The sequence below is a fragment of the Myotis myotis genome, unplaced genomic scaffold (assembly GCF_014108235.1).
Source record: "Myotis myotis isolate mMyoMyo1 unplaced genomic scaffold, mMyoMyo1.p scaffold_m19_p_4, whole genome shotgun sequence".
Classification (NCBI taxonomy): Eukaryota; Metazoa; Chordata; class Mammalia; order Chiroptera; family Vespertilionidae; genus Myotis; species Myotis myotis.
The window spans coordinates 64,185,915-64,203,630 of NW_023416346.1; the positions used below are offsets into that span (position 1 = coordinate 64,185,915).

The window sequence follows — 17,716 nt, forward strand, 5'->3', positions numbered from 1 at the left end:
GATCATATAACAATAAATGACATCACATAGCATTAAATTGAGCAACTTTCGGGGTCTTAAATCTATAACATGACTTTTAAGCTTTATTTTCTATCATAATAATTAACAAAAATACTATGAAGACATTAAATCATGTGCAACAACAATAATAAACCAAGTGCACTCTTCATAACTGGCAAAATTTGGAATCATTTTCAGTCTTATAAACCCACAGTAAACCTGTAAAAATAATCTCCCATTATTCACAATTCTATATTTAAATACATAATGCATTCCACTTTAATGAAGACTCAATCAAAGTGATGAAGTCTGATGCATGCTAAAGTCTGACTCATAAGAGACTCACAATTGATTAATTCTTGTCAACCTGGTTTATTTTGGACTTTGGTACAATTCTAATTATTATTGCATTAGCCTGCAACCAACCTATTGGGAACTTGTGTGGGATTTCAAAAGACATATGAAAAGGAAAAAAGTAAGAAACAAAGAATTAAGAAGGTAAGGATTGACACAGATTGGCAGAGAAGGAAGTTCCAGGGATTCGTCCTTCAGCAATGCCACCACTGAGCTAGAAAGAGTGATTTAAATAAACTATTTCAGAACTCTGGCACCTGACTGCATATTTACAACAAGGTAAGTGTTTCATGAAGAAAGTCACTGCTGTTCTCTGTTACGAGAATGGCATGTACAAAACAGGTACCATTTTCCATTCCTCAGCATCACTGTGAGGATAGTTCCTGTAGGAGCTGGCTGATGCCAGGGTAGGCAGGAGGACTTCGTTCTCTAAAATTTGAAGCTATACATTTTGGTTGGCTTGGCAATTCCCTGAAGGAACAGTGAAAATGTTTGCCTTGGTTTCTACCCTTTTGGGTTGTAGCAGCTTTCACTACTGGCATCAATCAGATCTGAATAGACAGAAACAATTCCCCTGCAATTTGGAATCAGATCACTGGCTGACACCAGTGATAATAAAACCCAAACTTCAGTGACCACACACAAGGAAAGTACACTTTGCAAAAAGTATTTAGAAAAGTCACAAATGTCTATAGACCTTAGCAAATAAAAATAAGCTGTCTGTAAGGAGTGAAAGAATCAGATTTCCAGGTTATAATAGACTCAAATGCCAGTTCTCAACAACAACAAAAATTACAAAGTATGCAAAACAAAACCAAAAAACAACCAGAAAAGAATTGCCTATGCTCAGGAAAAAAGGATTTGACAGAAACTCCCCCTGAAGAGGCTCACACTTTGGAGTTACTAGTCAAAAAGATTAAATCAACTGTCTTAAATTGAATATACTCAATGCGCTAAAAGAAACTATGCACAAATAATTAAAGAAATCAGGAAAATAATGTGTGAATGGAATGAGAATATCAATAAAGACAGAAGTCATAAAAAGAAATGAAACAGAAATTCTGGAGGTGACAAATACAGTAACTGAAATGAAAAATTAACTTAAGGGACTCAACAGCAGATTGGAGCATACAGAAGAAAGGATTAGTGATGTGAAGATAAGGAAATTAAAAAGATCCAGTTTGAGGAGCAGAAAGAAAAAAGAATAAAGAAAAATAAACAGAGCCTGAGGGATGAGTGGGATACCATCAAGCATACGAACATGTGCATCACAAGATTCCCAGGAAAAAAGGAAAGGGACAGAAAAAAATATACCCAAATCTGATGAAACATTAAATATACACATCCAAGAAGCTCATCAACTATAAGCAGAATATCCAACAGGTTCACACTAGATGCTTTCTAATCAAGTGGTCAGAAATAAAGAAAAATAATTTTTAAAGCAGTAAGAGGGAAATAAATTGTTACATTCAAGGGATTGCCAATAAAATTAATATCTAATTTGTTCCATGGGAGCCGAAAGGTAGGGGAACAATGTATCTGAAGTCCTAAAATAAAAAAAAAAAAATTAAAACTTTCAACCAAGAATTCCATATCCAGAAAATACACCGTCCTTCAAAAATAAAGGAGAAACTACGACGATCCCAAATTAACAAAATAAAACTAAAAACAGATCATTTATTGCTAGCAATTCTGTCCTGCAAGAAATACTAAAGGAGGCCCTATAAGCAGAAATGAAAGAACACTAAACAATAAATCAAAGACATAAAAAGAAATAAAAAGTGATTATAAAGGTAACTACATAGGTAAATATAAAATCCAATGTTATTGTACTTTCGGTTTATAACTCCTGTACTTCTTTCTGTATAATTTAGAAATCAAACGCATAAAATAATAATTATAAATCTATGTTGATGAGCATGCAATGTACAAAGATTTAATATATTAAAACAATAGTACAAAGGGGAGGGGGCATAAATATATAAGACCAGAGTGTTTACATATTGGTGGTTTCTCAGAAATCAAACAGAATTACTTACTTTTCAACACTCAAGATTAAAAAAAACAAACTAGCGATTACCATACGACCAAACAATTCCATCCCTAGGTATATACCAAAAAGAACTGAAAACAGTTGCTGTGGGTCTCAAACAGATACTTGTACACAAATGTTCACATCATCATTATTCAATAGCCAGAATAATAGGTTTGTCTACTGACATATAAATGACATATAAATTAATCAAATGTAGTATATATCCACAGAGATATTATCCAGCCAAAAATGAAGTTTTGATACATGCCAAAGCATGCATGAACCAAGGATGGTAGAAACAAAAGGACAAATATTGCATGAATCCACATACATAAGGTATCTAAAAGAGACAAATTCTTAGAGTAGAATAGAGGTTACCAGGGCCTGGGGACAGAGGGAAATTGGGAGTAACTGCTGAACAAGTATATTGTTTCTGTTTGGGGTGATGAAAAGGTCTGGAAATAGTGATGATGGTTGAACAACAATGTAAATATACTTGATGTCAAAAATGAGTAAATGGTAAATTTTATGTTATAGATTTTTCCACATTAAAAAAAAAATGAATAGGCAGCATATACCATGAGTCCCAGGGGAAACAACGGTATCATGTTCTACTCTAAGTGCTTTTTTGTTCTCTCCATTTATCCCTTATGTCCTCCCACTCAATGTTGCATTTCCATTAAGCTCTAGCCCAGTGGTTCTCAACCTTGGCTGCACATTAGAATCACCTGGGAATCTTTTTAAAATCCTGATTTATGGACCTCATCCTCCGGAAATTCTGTTTCTTTGTTACTAATGTTGTGGCCCCACCCCATAACAAAGAAACAGAATTTCTGGAGGATGAGGCCCAGAAATCAGGATTTTAAAAAGATTCTCAGGTGATTCTAATGTGTAGCCAAGGTTGAGAACCACTGCTCTAGACCTTCAATGCACCCATTCTGTAACTAATGGGACTAAAGATTTAAAATATCATGTCCTCTGACTTAAAAGAAATACTGATATTGATATAATAACGCATATATTTAATCCAAGAAAATTAAGAACATTTTGTACCACTAATATCATTATCTTGCATAGAATAAAACTTTATTTCCATCTTTACAGAATATTTTTGATACAGGTAAATATACATGTAAATTATTCACTTGTTTTGTAAAATTGTTCTCTTTTAATGTTTTTTTTCCCCTGAAGTATGTTATTAAGAAAAACAAAGAATCAGTTTGGCAACTTGCCTAATTTTTACTACTGGTTAACTTAACTTAGGAAGATGAGGAACATTATTTAAAATTACAAAAAATTATCAATTCTGTATACTTTAAATGTTCCGTTTCAATTTTAAGTTTTAACTGTATCATAGAATGAATCAAGCTGAAAATAAAATTTTAGCTCAGAATGTGAAAGTTGTTACTTTGTATCTCTTCCAGCTATAGGTAACCTGTTGACTCATCTTCAGGATGTAAGCTCCACTGTAGGTAACATCTTTTCTTTCTCTGTTCAGTTCTATGAAATATTTAATGCATTTAGTGGGCTTAGATGTATTGTGATTCTGGATACTATTTTGTGACTGAGTCACAAGCTTATATAACTGCCAGTGCTTAGAAGGTTCTACAGTGGGGCCTTGACTTAGGAGTTTAATTTGTTCCGTGATGGAGCTCGTAACTCAAATTACTCGTATGTCAAATCAACAGTGAACGAGTGAGACACGTGATGCTGGGCTGATGTTGTGGAATTCACTGTGACGTTCGCTGCGCCAACTAGCGGTGGGGTATCTGAAGCTGGCTCGTAACCCGAATTTTAGCTCGCAACTCAAAGCAAAAAATCAGCCGAGAGACCGCTCCTATCTCGAAAAACCCGTTAGTCGGGACACTCGTAAGTCAAAGCCCCACTGTATTTGCAAATAGGATTGGAAAGAAACTCATTATCTCACAGGTGTAACAGACACCAACTACTATTACACTACTTAGTGCTTAATGAATCAGCTACCTCTAGAATCCCATCTTACAAGTGGCATCATAGCCAATGCTTAAATATACCTAATGTTTACATACAGACTAGACTTTATAGACAAAGATGTTGTATAAGATTGGACATTAACATGTTTTCATGCCCATAAATTCCTGAATAGAAGAGGAAGGTTAAGAAGACAACGGAGCCCTGGCCGGGTGCTCAGTGGTTAGAGCATCGGCCTTCGGACTGAAGGTTCATGGGTTCAATTCCTAGTAAAGGGCACATACCTGGGTTGCAGGTTCAATCTCTGGTTCTTCCCTAGTCAGGGCACTTGCAGGCGGCAATCAATCAATGCGTCTTTCTCACATGATGTTTCCCCCACTTTCCTCTCTCCCCCTCCCTCCCTTCCACTCTCTCTAAATGTCAATGGAAAAAATATCCTCAGGTGAGGATTAAAAAGAAGACAATATAGAGAGACATAGTGCTACTCATTTCCCTCTACTCTCCTTCAGCTACTAATCAAAAGCATGTCAAGAGAGAAAATGAAAAAATGTAGATGTTCAAGGCACAGTTTGAGACTAATGTGGACAATCTGAGGAATCAGGGGGAAGTGTATTTGTACAGGGGGCTAAGGGACTTCCTAGGAGAGAAACCGCCTGCCTAAGGGAAGGGCAGTGTGGATCAGAGGATCAGCATGGGGACAGTAAAAAGGCCTGCATTCTGAAAAGGACTGTGTGTTTCTGAGTGCAGCAAATCTATTTCATGGATGTGTCTCCAGGCCTGGTCTATCCACACAGTCACATGTCTGGGTGCTGTGGAAAGGAAAACTATGCGATGAGTATTGCTTTGGTATCTTCTAATCAAATGTGCTTAAAAAGGAGAAGATGGGAGAAACACGTTTCAACACTTTGCCACAGAACACCCCACACCTGTAGCACCTAGACTCTAGGTCCTAGAGCAGCCGTGGGCAAACTATGGCCGGATCCAGCCCGTTTGAAATGAATAAAACTAAAAAAAAAAAAGACCATACCCTTTTATGTAATGATGTTTACTTTGAATTTATATTAGTTCACACAAACACTCCATCCATGCTTTTGTTCCGGCCCTCCGGTCCAGTTTAAGAACCCATTGTGGCCCTCGAGTCAAAAAGTTTGCCCACCCCTGTCCTAGAGGGATGCAGTACACACCAGCTGTGCCGAATAAGAAACTCTTCCCCTCTCTCCACACTAGCTCCAGCAGAGGGTTCAAAATAGAAGATGAGGGAAATCAACCCACAGCTACTACATGGAAGCTGACACAAATCATGGAATGTGTAAGTTATTCCCTGACACATCTAGAAACATCTACTGTAGGGGCTTTGAAAATAGTTAAGGTCCTGCAAGAGCAAGAAAAATAGAGGTGAACTGATGTGAACTGGACTTTATTTCTTTAGAATATGTTTTTTTTATTGATTTTTTTTTTGAGAGACAGAGAAGAGGGGAGAGGGGGAGAGTAACATCAATAAGAGAGAAACATCAATTGCCTGCCTCCTGCATGCACCCTACTAGGGACTGAGTTCACAACCTGGGCATATGCCCTGACGTGGAATCGAACCAGCGACCTCTCAGTGCATGCGACAATGCTCAACCAACTGAGCCACACCAGCCAGGACAGGACTCTGAACTTCAAAAATTTTAAATAGCTTTTAACTTTAGGTACCTTACTGATATTATCACTACATATATACACATATTCCCTAAATAAATAGCAAAGATGAATCCACATACCCTCTACAATGTAAGGGAAAAGCTGTTCCTAAGAGCTCAAGCTAGAAATTATAATTTTTGAAATACAACTTAGATTCTAACAGAGTTAATAGGCAAATATTCCCTTCCATTTCTCCCTCCCACTGCTCCTGGTTACTACTGAGCAGTTTCTTTCAAATATTTCAAGATTTGTGTTTGCAAGATCAATCTTGGGTCAGTATGAAAGTTTCATCCTTGAAAATGTCAATGAGCTGAAATTCACGAAGAAAACAACAAAGGGGAAAGAAGTAACTATGTCACCAAATGAGCAGATTTTTCTTCACCTTTTATGCATCACAAATTCACTTTCTGATAACTGTCACTGTTATCTAAAGAATTTCTCCTAAAAGACCATGGGCTTTTAACTATTTTTTACATTTCTTCAATTACTCTATAACACTTCCAAAACTTTATTTCCTTTAAATGTTAATTGCATAGTTAAAGGTTAGTTAAGTGAAGGTATTGAACCATAATGCCCTTTCCTTCTTGCCAAAACATAACCTTTCTTTTTTATCTTATATCTCATTAAGTCTTTTTAGTAGTAGGAGAGCAGAGTTAGGCTCACTATGATTAAGTCTATCATCTCCCACATATATGAATTGGGGCCAATATTTCTTTTAAAAATTTATTATTTAGTAAAATCTTTAAAAATATATTATAGCACATATACCAAATTTTATATATGATACATAAACAGACATATAAAAAAGTATGATTTTTATTTATGTTGACAAGTATTTTATTTTTCTAAAAATCCAGATAAGAAATCTTTCCCCAAAGTCTTGGCAAAAAAACCTGTGAACTTAACCTCCACCGTTTAACCTGGCCAAAAAACTCAACCCCTTAACTACTGTTATTCAACACTTCCTTAAGGCATATTTCTTAAATTAAGTATATTTAATTTTCTGATATCACATTCATGTGCTCTTGTTTTTTTGCTTCGAGTTTAATGGTAAAAACTTTGATGCCAGGCCTGGTTCTATGCTTTTCTGTGTGTTTCATCTACCCAGCTAATATATACTGGCTGCCAACTACGTGATTATCACCCCGTTAAGCACTGGAGAACCTGCCCTCACACAGATGATAGGTTAAAAGGGCCATGTATGCACCTGCTGACACTGTGAAACCAGTCAACGTGTGACTGAAAGTAATTTGTGCTGCAGTTTATCCAAATTGTATTTCTTGTAAGGTGGTCATGCTACAATTCTCTCCTTTTGGTTAGAAACTCCTAACATTTTTGTAACTCCTAAAAGAGACTCCATGAGCCCCTAAGAGTATGTTAAAATGCTGCTTGGCTAGACAAAAAAAATCAGGGGGAGATTTTCTAGGCCTCTTCAGAGAGCCACTCCTTTAAAAAAAAAAAAAGATTAATTGACAGGAATACACACAAGCTCTGCCTGGGTAGCTAAGTTGCTTAGAGTGTTGTTCTGATACGCTGTTACACATTCCATACCTGGTCAGGGCACATATAAGGATCAATAAATAAGTGGAACGGTCGGAGCAACTAAGATGGCGGCATAGGTAAACACCGGGAAATTATTGCCTCACACAACAATTGAAAATTACCCCAAAGGACTGAGCAAACATCATCCAGAACAACAGGAAGGCTGGCTGAGTGTAAAGTCCACAACTAGAAGGAAAGAAAAGCACGCTGAGAGCCAGAGGCGCTGCGGAGGTGAAGTGCAGAGGTACGGCGGCGCGCGCGAGGAAAGGGGGTGGCGCCTGAGGACGCGGCTGTCTTTTTGAATCACAAACTCCCGACGGCTCTGAACTCCGGTTCCGGGAAGTCTCTGGGGACCCAGGTCTCACACGGGGAGAAGCTGGTCTGTCCGGCAGCGAGCGAACTTGAGGGCGGCTTTCCCTCAGAGGTGCTTGCAGCCGTTACCGGAACACTGAGACGCGCGACTCCGGGCGGAGAATCGGCCATGGCCGCTTTCTCCGCCCTCTGACTCCCTGAGACCCCGCCCCACCCAGGCTGCTGCAGAGGCTTTTGCATGTGAATGTACCTAACTGCAGCCGAACCAGGCAGACCTGGAACTTCCAAGAGAAGGCCCAAGGCCCCGCAGCGGCTCGCATTGCTTCACAGCTGAGCCTCTTCGTGGCTCCTGCTGTGTGGCCTCAGGCAGAGGCTGAATTAGCACCTCCTTAGATCCAGGAGCCACTGTACCCAGTGGTCAGAGGGGATCCATCCAGACTGCAACTCCTCAGATCCATAAGGGACGCACTCAGGGAGCAGACTCAGTGAGCACCAAAGCCCCACTGAAGCAAGTCTTGCCCCAGAAGGGTGTCTTCAGCACAGAAGTTCTCCCACTTTAGACACAGCTGATTCTCACAGCCAATTGGCCTGGAGGTCAATTCCTCCCAGTGATTCTACAACAACCAAGGCACCAAGAGTGCACCAAGAGTGTCCACCCCAGGTAACTGGGGAGGCTGAGCTACTGGGCCCTACAGGACACCTGGCGCGCAGGGCCACTCTATCAACACAGGGAAGCTGCCAAAATGCGGAGACAAAGAAACAGGTCACAAATGGCAGAAATGGAGGAAAGCAAACGATTGGATATAGAGTTTAAGGCCACGGTTATAAGGTTTTTCAAGAATTTTATGGAAACCGCCGATAAATTTAATGAATCCCTCAATAAGTATAGGGAGACCATGGAGGACATGAAAAAGGACCAACTAGAAATTAAGCATACACTGACTGAAATAAAGAATAATTTACAGAGATCCAGCAGCAGAAAAGAGGATCCCAAGAATCAAGTCAAAGATTTGAAATACAAAGAAACAAAAATACCCAACCGAAAAAGAAAAAAGAAAAGAGATTCCAAAAATATGAAGATAGTGTAAGGAACCTCTGGGACAACTTCAAGCGTACCAACATCAGAATTATAGGGGTACCAGAAGGAGAGAGAGGGCAAGATATTGAAAACCTTTTTGAAGAAATAATTACAGAAAACTTCCCCTACCTGGTGAAAGAAATGGACTTACAAGTCCAGGAAGCGCAGAGAACCCCAAACAAAAGGAATCCAAGGAGGACCACACCAAGACACATCATAATTAAAATGCCAAGAGCAAAAGATAAAGAGAGAATCTTAAAAGCAGCAAGAGAAAGACAGTCAGTTACCTACAAGGGAGTACCCATACAACTGTCAGCTGATTTCTCAACAGAAACCATGCAGGCCAGAAGAGACTGGCAAGAAATATTCAAAGTGATGAATAGCAAGAACCTGCAACCAAGATTACTTTATCCAGCAAAGCTATCATTCAGAATAGAAGGTCAGATAAAGAGCTTCACGGATAAGAAAAAGCTAAAGGAGTTCATCACCACCAAACCAGCATTATATGAAATGCTGAAAGGTATTCTTTAAGAAGAGGAAGAAGAAAAAGGAACTCTTACCATTTGCCACAGCATGGATGGAACTTGAGAGCGGATAAATACCACAGGACCTCACTCATTTGTGGAATATAATGAACAACATAAGCTGATGAACAAGGACTAATCCAGAGACGGAGAGGCATTGATTGGACTGTCGGGACTTGGAGGGAAGGTAGGGGAGGGTGGGGGTAAGGGGGAAAGATCAACCAAAGGACTTATATGCAAGCATATAGGCCTAACCAATGGACATGGACAACGGGGGGGTGAGGGCATGAGCGGGGGTGGGGGGGGTGGGGGGTAGAGGGTAACGTGGGGACAAGGACACATATGTAATATCTTAATAAAAATATATTAAAAAAATAAATAAATAAATAAATAAGTGGAACAACAAGTTGATGTTCTCTGTTCTCTCTCTCTCTCTCTCTCTCTCTCTCTCTCTCTCTCTCTCTCTCTCTTTCTCTATCTAAAATAAATAAATATGAAAAAACAAGCATTGAAAACCTGGATGAGAAGAATCAACTTGGAATATAACAATTGTGTGTTGCAAAGAGGCTGCCTTTTAGAAAGCCTTCCTACCTATTTAATCTTCAACTTGGCCCAGGTAAAAAAAAAACACTTTTCCTAAAGAAATTATACTACATTCTGAGTCTTAACATTAACTCAGTTCCCTAGTAAGTTCATCGACTCTCCAAAGATCAGTATCACCTCAGTGCTAATAATGTCAAATGAACAGCTCCAGCCCTCACCACTCTTACCCACCTTCAACTTCCATATTTCTAATTGAAAGTCGCACCTAGATGTCCCATCACTAACTCAAATCGAACAAATCTAAAGGCAAATTCATCCTCACTCTGTCTCCTCCCTCTTATCAGCTTTTTCTAATGGCCCCACTCTGCTCATAGGACTGGCATCCTATCCATTTTCTAAGCTTTCAAACTGGCAGCGATCACTCAAGTTTGATGATTCTTTCCAGCAAAATCTATTGGGGTGAACCCTTCTTTGAAATTCTACAGCCAAAAATCTTGGTGAGGGAAATCACATGGTATCAAAACATTTCTTACTTTAAATTCAATTAAATTATTCAAAGTGTTCCAGCTCTGTAGTAGACTAATGGCAATTGCAGACATATTTACAACTTTTATAATTATGAAAGGAAAAAAAAATTGTGACCACTTTATACATAAAAAATTTGACTCCCATTTAAAGTCATGATCCTATTTGCAGAAAAAATGTATTGCTTACTGAAGTAATTTATATGATTTACAGTTAATGTAAAGATAATTATTGAAAGCATTCCCTGGATGCTAATTATCTTCAATTTTGTTTGTCCCACTTTATACTCAAAAATAAAAATCAGAAATCATATTAACCCTAATATGATTAAAGAATTAAAAAAACATAGAACATATAGAGTGAATAACTCACCATGAATATTGAATAGCATATGAGATGTGTATGCCCATGTCTAAATGTAATATATCATTCCTAAGTATAATACCTGCATTATTAATATTATTTTAAAAATTATATATCTTTCTTGTATTTTAAATTAACATATTTCAAGTAAAACATAAAGCATATTTTCATTATAAGAGGCCAAATGGATATTCTCAGATACATCTTAGATTTGTATTAGCTAAAAGAGGTAATAAGTGTACAATATTCTGTTTATGTTATACTCTGCTTTCTTTAAATATCACTTTATTATGACCATGCTAACTGCCACAAACAAATGCAAAGATGCATTACTATAAAATATTATATACAGATGTTTTCAAAGCTGAGCCCTACCTGAACAAAATGAACTAACAAGCAAAATAGTGAGAAACTCATAGCTAGAGAGCAGGCTGTCAGTGGATGGATTTTGGGGGGGGTGGGGAGAAAGAAAAAAAAACTCATGGACATGGACAACAGTGTGGTAATTGGCAGGAGGAGGACAGTAAAGAAGATATAAATGGTGATGGATGGAAACTTGACTTGAGGTGGTTAACACAGTACAATATACAGATGATGTATTATAGAATTGTATAACAGAAACCCATACAATTATAATAATATCACTCCGATAAATTCAATGAAAAGAAAAAATAAATTAAAAACTAAAAAATAAAGTATTTTTATAGCAACGTAGTATTCTATTGTGTAGATGTACCACAGTTTTCTAATCCACTCATCTGCTGATGGGCACTTAGGCTGTATCCAAATCTTAGCTATAGTAAATTTTGCTGTTGTGAACATAGGGGTGCATATATCCTTTCTGATTGGTGTTTCTAGTTTCTTGGGATATATTCCTAGAAGTGGGATCACTGGGTCAAATGGGAGTTCCATTTTTAGTTTTTTGAGGAAACGCCATACTGTCTTCTACAGTGGCTGCACCAGTCTGCATTCCCACCAGGAGTGCACCAAGGTTTCTTTTTCTCTCAGCATCCTCATCAGCACTTGTCATTTGTTGATTTGTTGGTGATAGCCATTCTGACACGTGTGAGATGGTACATCATTATCGTTTTTATTTGCATCTCTCAAATGATTAGTGACTTTGAGCATATGTCTCTTGGCCTTCTGTATGTCCTCTATTAAAAAGTATCTATTAAGATCCCTTGCCCATTTTTTGTTAAGTTGTATGAGTTCCCTGTAAATGTTGGAGGGTAAACCCTTATTGAATGTAACATTGGCAAATATGTTCTCCCATGCAGTGGGCTTTCTTGTTTTGCTAATGGTTTCTTTTGCTGTGCAGAAGCTTTTTATTTTGATGTAGTCCCATTTGTTTATTTTCTCTTTAGTTTGTATTGCCCTAGGAGCTGTATCGGTGAAGATGTTCCTTCAGCATATGTCTGAGATTTTGCTGCCTGTGGATTGCAACCTTCCAAAACTCCATCAGGAAGAATCTAAAAACCTCAATAGGCTGATAACTATGGAGGAAATTGAAGCAGTCATAAAAAAGCTTCCAGCAAACAAAAGCTCGGGGCCAGATGGCTTCACAGGGGAGTATTACCAAACATTCAAAGAAGAACTAAAACCTATCCTCCTCAGACTATTCCAAAAAATTCAAGAGGAAGGAACACTTCCAAGCTCATTCTATAAAGCCAACAATACCCTAATACCAAAACCAGACAAAGACAACACAAAGAAGGAGAGTTACAGGCCAATATCCCTCATGAACATAGATGTCAAAATCCTCTACAAAATTCTAGCAAATCGGATCCAGCATTACATCAGAAAGATCATACACCATGACCAAGTAGGATTTATCCCAGGGACGCAAGAATGGTACAATATCCGCAAATCACTAAACGCGATATATCACATAAACAAATTGAAAGAAAAAAACCACATAGTCAAATCAATTGATGCAGAGAAAGCATTTGACAAAATCCAACACTCTTTCATGATAAAAACCCTCAGCAAAGTGGGCATAGAGGGATCATACCTCTACATAATAAAAGCCTTATATGACAAACCCACAGCCAGTATCATACTCAATGGACAAAAACTAAAACCATTTCACCTAAGAACAGGAACAAGACAGAGATGCTCACTTTCACCACTCCTGTTCGACATAGTACTGGAAGTGCTAGCCATAGCAATTAGACATGAAGAAGAAATAAAAGGTATCCCAATTGGAAAAGAACACATGAAAGTGTCATTATTCACAGATGACATGATACTGTACATAGAAAACCCTAAAGACACCATCAAAAAATTATTAGAATTAATAAATGATTCGGCAATGTAGCAGGATACACAATTAATGCCCAGAAATCTATGGCATTTTTATACACCAATAGTGAACTTACAGAAAGTGAGATTAAAAAACAAACCCATTTACCATGGCACCCAAAAAATTAAGATACATGGGAAGAAACTTAACTAAGGAGGTAAAAGGCCTGTCCTCAGAAAACTACAGGACACTGAAAAAGCGATAGAGGAAGACATAAACAGATGGAAGACCATACCATGTTCATGGATTGGTAGAATCAACATCATTAAAATGTCCATACTACCCAAAGCAATCTATAGATTCAATGCATTCCCCATTAAAATACAAACAGCATATTTCACAGGCCTAGAATGAACTATCCAAAAATTCATCTGGAATAAAAATAGACCCCGAATAGCTGCAGAAATCCAGATAAAGAAGAGCAATGTAGGAGGGATCTCAATACCAGATATCAAGCTGTATTACAAAGCCACTGTTTTCAAAACTGCCTGGTACTGGCACAAGAACAGACATATAGAACAATGGAATAGAATAGAGAACCCAGAAATTGACCCAAAACACTATGCTCAATTAATATCTGACAAAGGAGGCAAGAGCATACAATGGAGTTAAGACAGTCTCTTCAATAAACGGTGTTGGGAAAATTGGACAGATACATGCAAAAACATGAAACTAGACCACCAACTTAAACCATACCCAAAAATAAACTCAAAATGGATAAAGGACTTAAACGTAAGACGGGAAACCATACAAATCTTAGAGCAGTGGTTCTCAACCTTCTGGCCCTTTAAATACAGTTCCTCATGTTGTGACACAACCATAAAATTATTTTCGTTGCTACTTCATAACTGTAATATTGCTACTGTTATGAGTTGTAAGGTAAATATCTGATATGCAGGATGGTCTTAGGCGACCCCTGTAAAAGGGTCGTTCGACCGCCAAAGGGGTCTCGACCCACAGGTTGAGAACCACTGTCTTAGAGGAATCCACAGGCAGTAAAGGTACATTTAAAAGATGCATTTCAGTAAGAAGTAAAATAGTTCTAGAAGGAAGTTCTCTCATTGAAGAAGGAAGGTATATGCATAACTTAAATATGCAAGTAAATCTAAGCAAAAATGCCTGAAAGAGAAAAAAAATAATGCCTAACTTAAGTTAAAAAAATAACCAAAATATGAAACAACAGATAAATTAGGGGGTTGTCAAAAAAAGGTTTTGGAAGTCTTTATAAAGAATGTAAATAAAAAGACAAACATGTCATCTTTAAGGAGAGGAAAACTCAAATATCATAAAGATCTCAATATACCAAAATGTGTCCAGGTTGCCTATGCAACTCCAATCAAATACTGACAGAATTTTTGTTGTTGGAACTTGACAAGCTGATTATAAAATTTATGTGGCTGAATAAAGAGAGAATATTTGTTGACACATCCCTGATGAACAACCAGAATGTCATTCTCCTGTCACAGATCAAATCCTATATAATTATATAATCTTTAATAAATTTATGATATTGGAATAGGGATAGATGAATAGGCCCATGGGTCAGACTTTAAGCACTCCTAAACACAGTCATTCTTATAATCCTGATACATGACATAAGCAACATTATAAAAATTAGGGGACAGATGAATGCTTTAATAATGCTGGAAAAATAGTTATTCATATGTGAAAAAATGAAATTGATTCTGTTCCTCCTAGGATACACACAAATCAATTCTAGGTGGATTAAAGGCTTAAAAGTAAATGACAACCTCTTTCAAACTTTCAGACAAAAATAAAATAACACCTATATGACCTTAGATAAGAAAGACATTTTTAAAATCAGACACAAAAACACAAAGTATTAAAAAAGGCTAATAAATTAAATTAATTAAAATTAGCAATAACTTTTATGAAAAGACACCCATGAAGAAAAACAAAAGACAAGAAAATGTGTAACCATTTGCAAGACACAAGCCACAAAATATTATTAGTCTAAAATACATCTAAGAGCTCATACAAATCAAGATGAAAAATATAAGCAACACATTTTTTTTAAAAAAAGGACAAAAGACTGGATCATGCATTTAATAGAAGAGGAAATACAAATGGTCCATAAGTGTCCCAAATGTCTCCAAACGGGCTCATTAGTACTTAAAAAAACAACAACAAAGAAACACCCACACACAATTAAGATTCTTTTTTTTTTTTTTTACATCTGCAAGACCAGCAAAAATATAAAATACTTAAAATACCAAGTATTGTTCAGGGTATAGAACATTGGTTTTCAATACCATCTTCATATTAAATTACTGAAGAAGCTTTTTTAAAAATAGTGCACCAGAATAATCAAAGGTAATCTTGAGAAAAATGAACAAAGGTCAAGGCATCACATTTCCTGATTTTAAAAAATATTACAAAACTACAGCAATCAAAACAGTATGGTATTACCATAAAGACGGTTAAATAGTACAGTGGAACAGAATTGATAGGCCAGAAATAAACCCATGCATATATGGTCAACTGATTTTGTCCAGGCTTCAAGAATGCATGATGGAGAAATGATAGTCTCTTTAACAACTGGTGCTAGCAAAACCAGACATCCATGTACACATACAAAAAAAGAAAAAGAAAGTGGCCCTCTACATTATACACAAAAATCAACCCAAAAGAGATTAAAGGTTTAAGCATAAGACATGAAACTATAAAACTACAAGAAGAATACAGAGGGGAAAAGCTTTATGATATTAGTTTTGGCAATGATTTCATGTATATAACACCACAAGCACAAGAAATAAAAGCAGATATAGACAAGTGGGACTACATCAAACTACAAAGCTTCTGCACAGCCAAGAAAACAGTCAACAGAAAAGACAAAAAACAGAATGAAAGAAAATATTTGCAAACCATATATCTGATAAAGGCTTGTTCTCAAAAATACTGGGTGGGGCAAAAGTAGGTTTACAGTTGTGAGTATGCAAAACACAAGTTTATTATTGTATTATTATTTATTAATTATTGTATTATTTTCTATACAAACAACTGTAAGCCTAATTTTGCCCCACCCTGCATATAAGAAACTCCTACAATGCAGCAGTAAAAAGCCAAATACCTCAGTTTTAAAAATGAACAAAGGACTTGAATAGATATTTCTCCAAAGAAGACATACAAATGGCCAACAGGTACATAAAAAGGTGCTCAATATTACTAATTGATCAGGGACATGCAAATTAAACCTACAATGAAATATCACCTCACACCTGTTAAGATAGCTATTATAAAAAAAAAGCATTGGCAAGAATGTGGGGAAATTTGAAATCACATACATTGTAGGTAGGAATATAAAATGGCACTATATAAGCCACCATGTGAGACAGCATGGAAGTTCCTCAAAAAATTACAAATATAACTGCTATATGATCTAGCAATCTCACTTCTGGGGTAAATAAATCATGAAATATTCATACTATAGAACACTCTACTACAGCAATAATGGGGGGGGGGACCTACATACATGAAAATAAATTAATCTCCAAAATAGTGAATAATTTAATAATAGAACATGTATGCAATATGATTCCACTCATACAGAATTTAAAAAGAGGCAAAAGCTAAATATATATTTTAGGTATATATCCATATGTGATAAAATTATAAAGCAAAGCATGGGGATGATGAGCCCAAGATTCAGAATAGTGGTTTCTTCTTGGCAGAAAGGGTAAACAATAGGCTTTATAGACATTGGGGATGTGGGCATACATGGTTACATTTTACTAATGCTATATTTTGAACTATACACATACAGCCACATATTAGTGAAGTATCCCAAATGATCTCTTTGTAAAACAGAATGCATTCTTTTGCCCTCAGGTATTCTTGATCATCCTGGAAGAGTTCACATTGTTGCCTTAAAACTTTATAGTTTGGACTTAGTCTTCTATTCATCTGATTCAATTCAATATTGATTTCTTCTGTTGAGCCAGTCAGGGCCATTTTTCACCTGGTCATCATCATCGAGATAATGACCCTTCACATTTGCAATGTCTAGACATACTCTTCTGTTTCCTTTTCCTCTACAGGCTAAGCAATAATCCCCAATGCTTAAACTCAACTATTTCAGACTTTTTTTTAAGAAAAAATAATTGTTAATGTTTTGTGGCCCCTTTTCAAATATCCCATAAAGAATTGTCAATTTAGTTTAAACAGATGAGGTAAGACACAGTCTTACATATTCATTTGTACCATAAACTAAAAATAATTAGTCAAACAAAAATTGAATAAATCCTACAACAAATCACAAATTTTGTTTGAAATATTTCCCCCTCAAAGCAGTATTCAAGTTATCTATGAAAATAGCTCATAATGTACATTTGGCCTGGGGCACCAAGTTTCTAACAGATATAAAGCCATAACAGTTTCCCTGCAATCCTCAAAAATTGATTGTTTTCCCAACTAGCGACATGTGTTAATGTTTATTTATAAACATTCATTGAACAAATTTTGCAACTACTCTACCATCAAATAAG

General features: G+C 36.7%; 1 protein-coding gene across 9 annotated transcripts in view; it reads right to left on the minus strand.

The window, feature by feature from the left end:
- Positions 1–17,716, minus strand: part of DIAPH2 (diaphanous related formin 2) — a 939,982-nt gene that overhangs the window by 489,265 nt on the left and 433,001 nt on the right. The gene's annotated exons all lie outside the window — the stretch shown is intronic.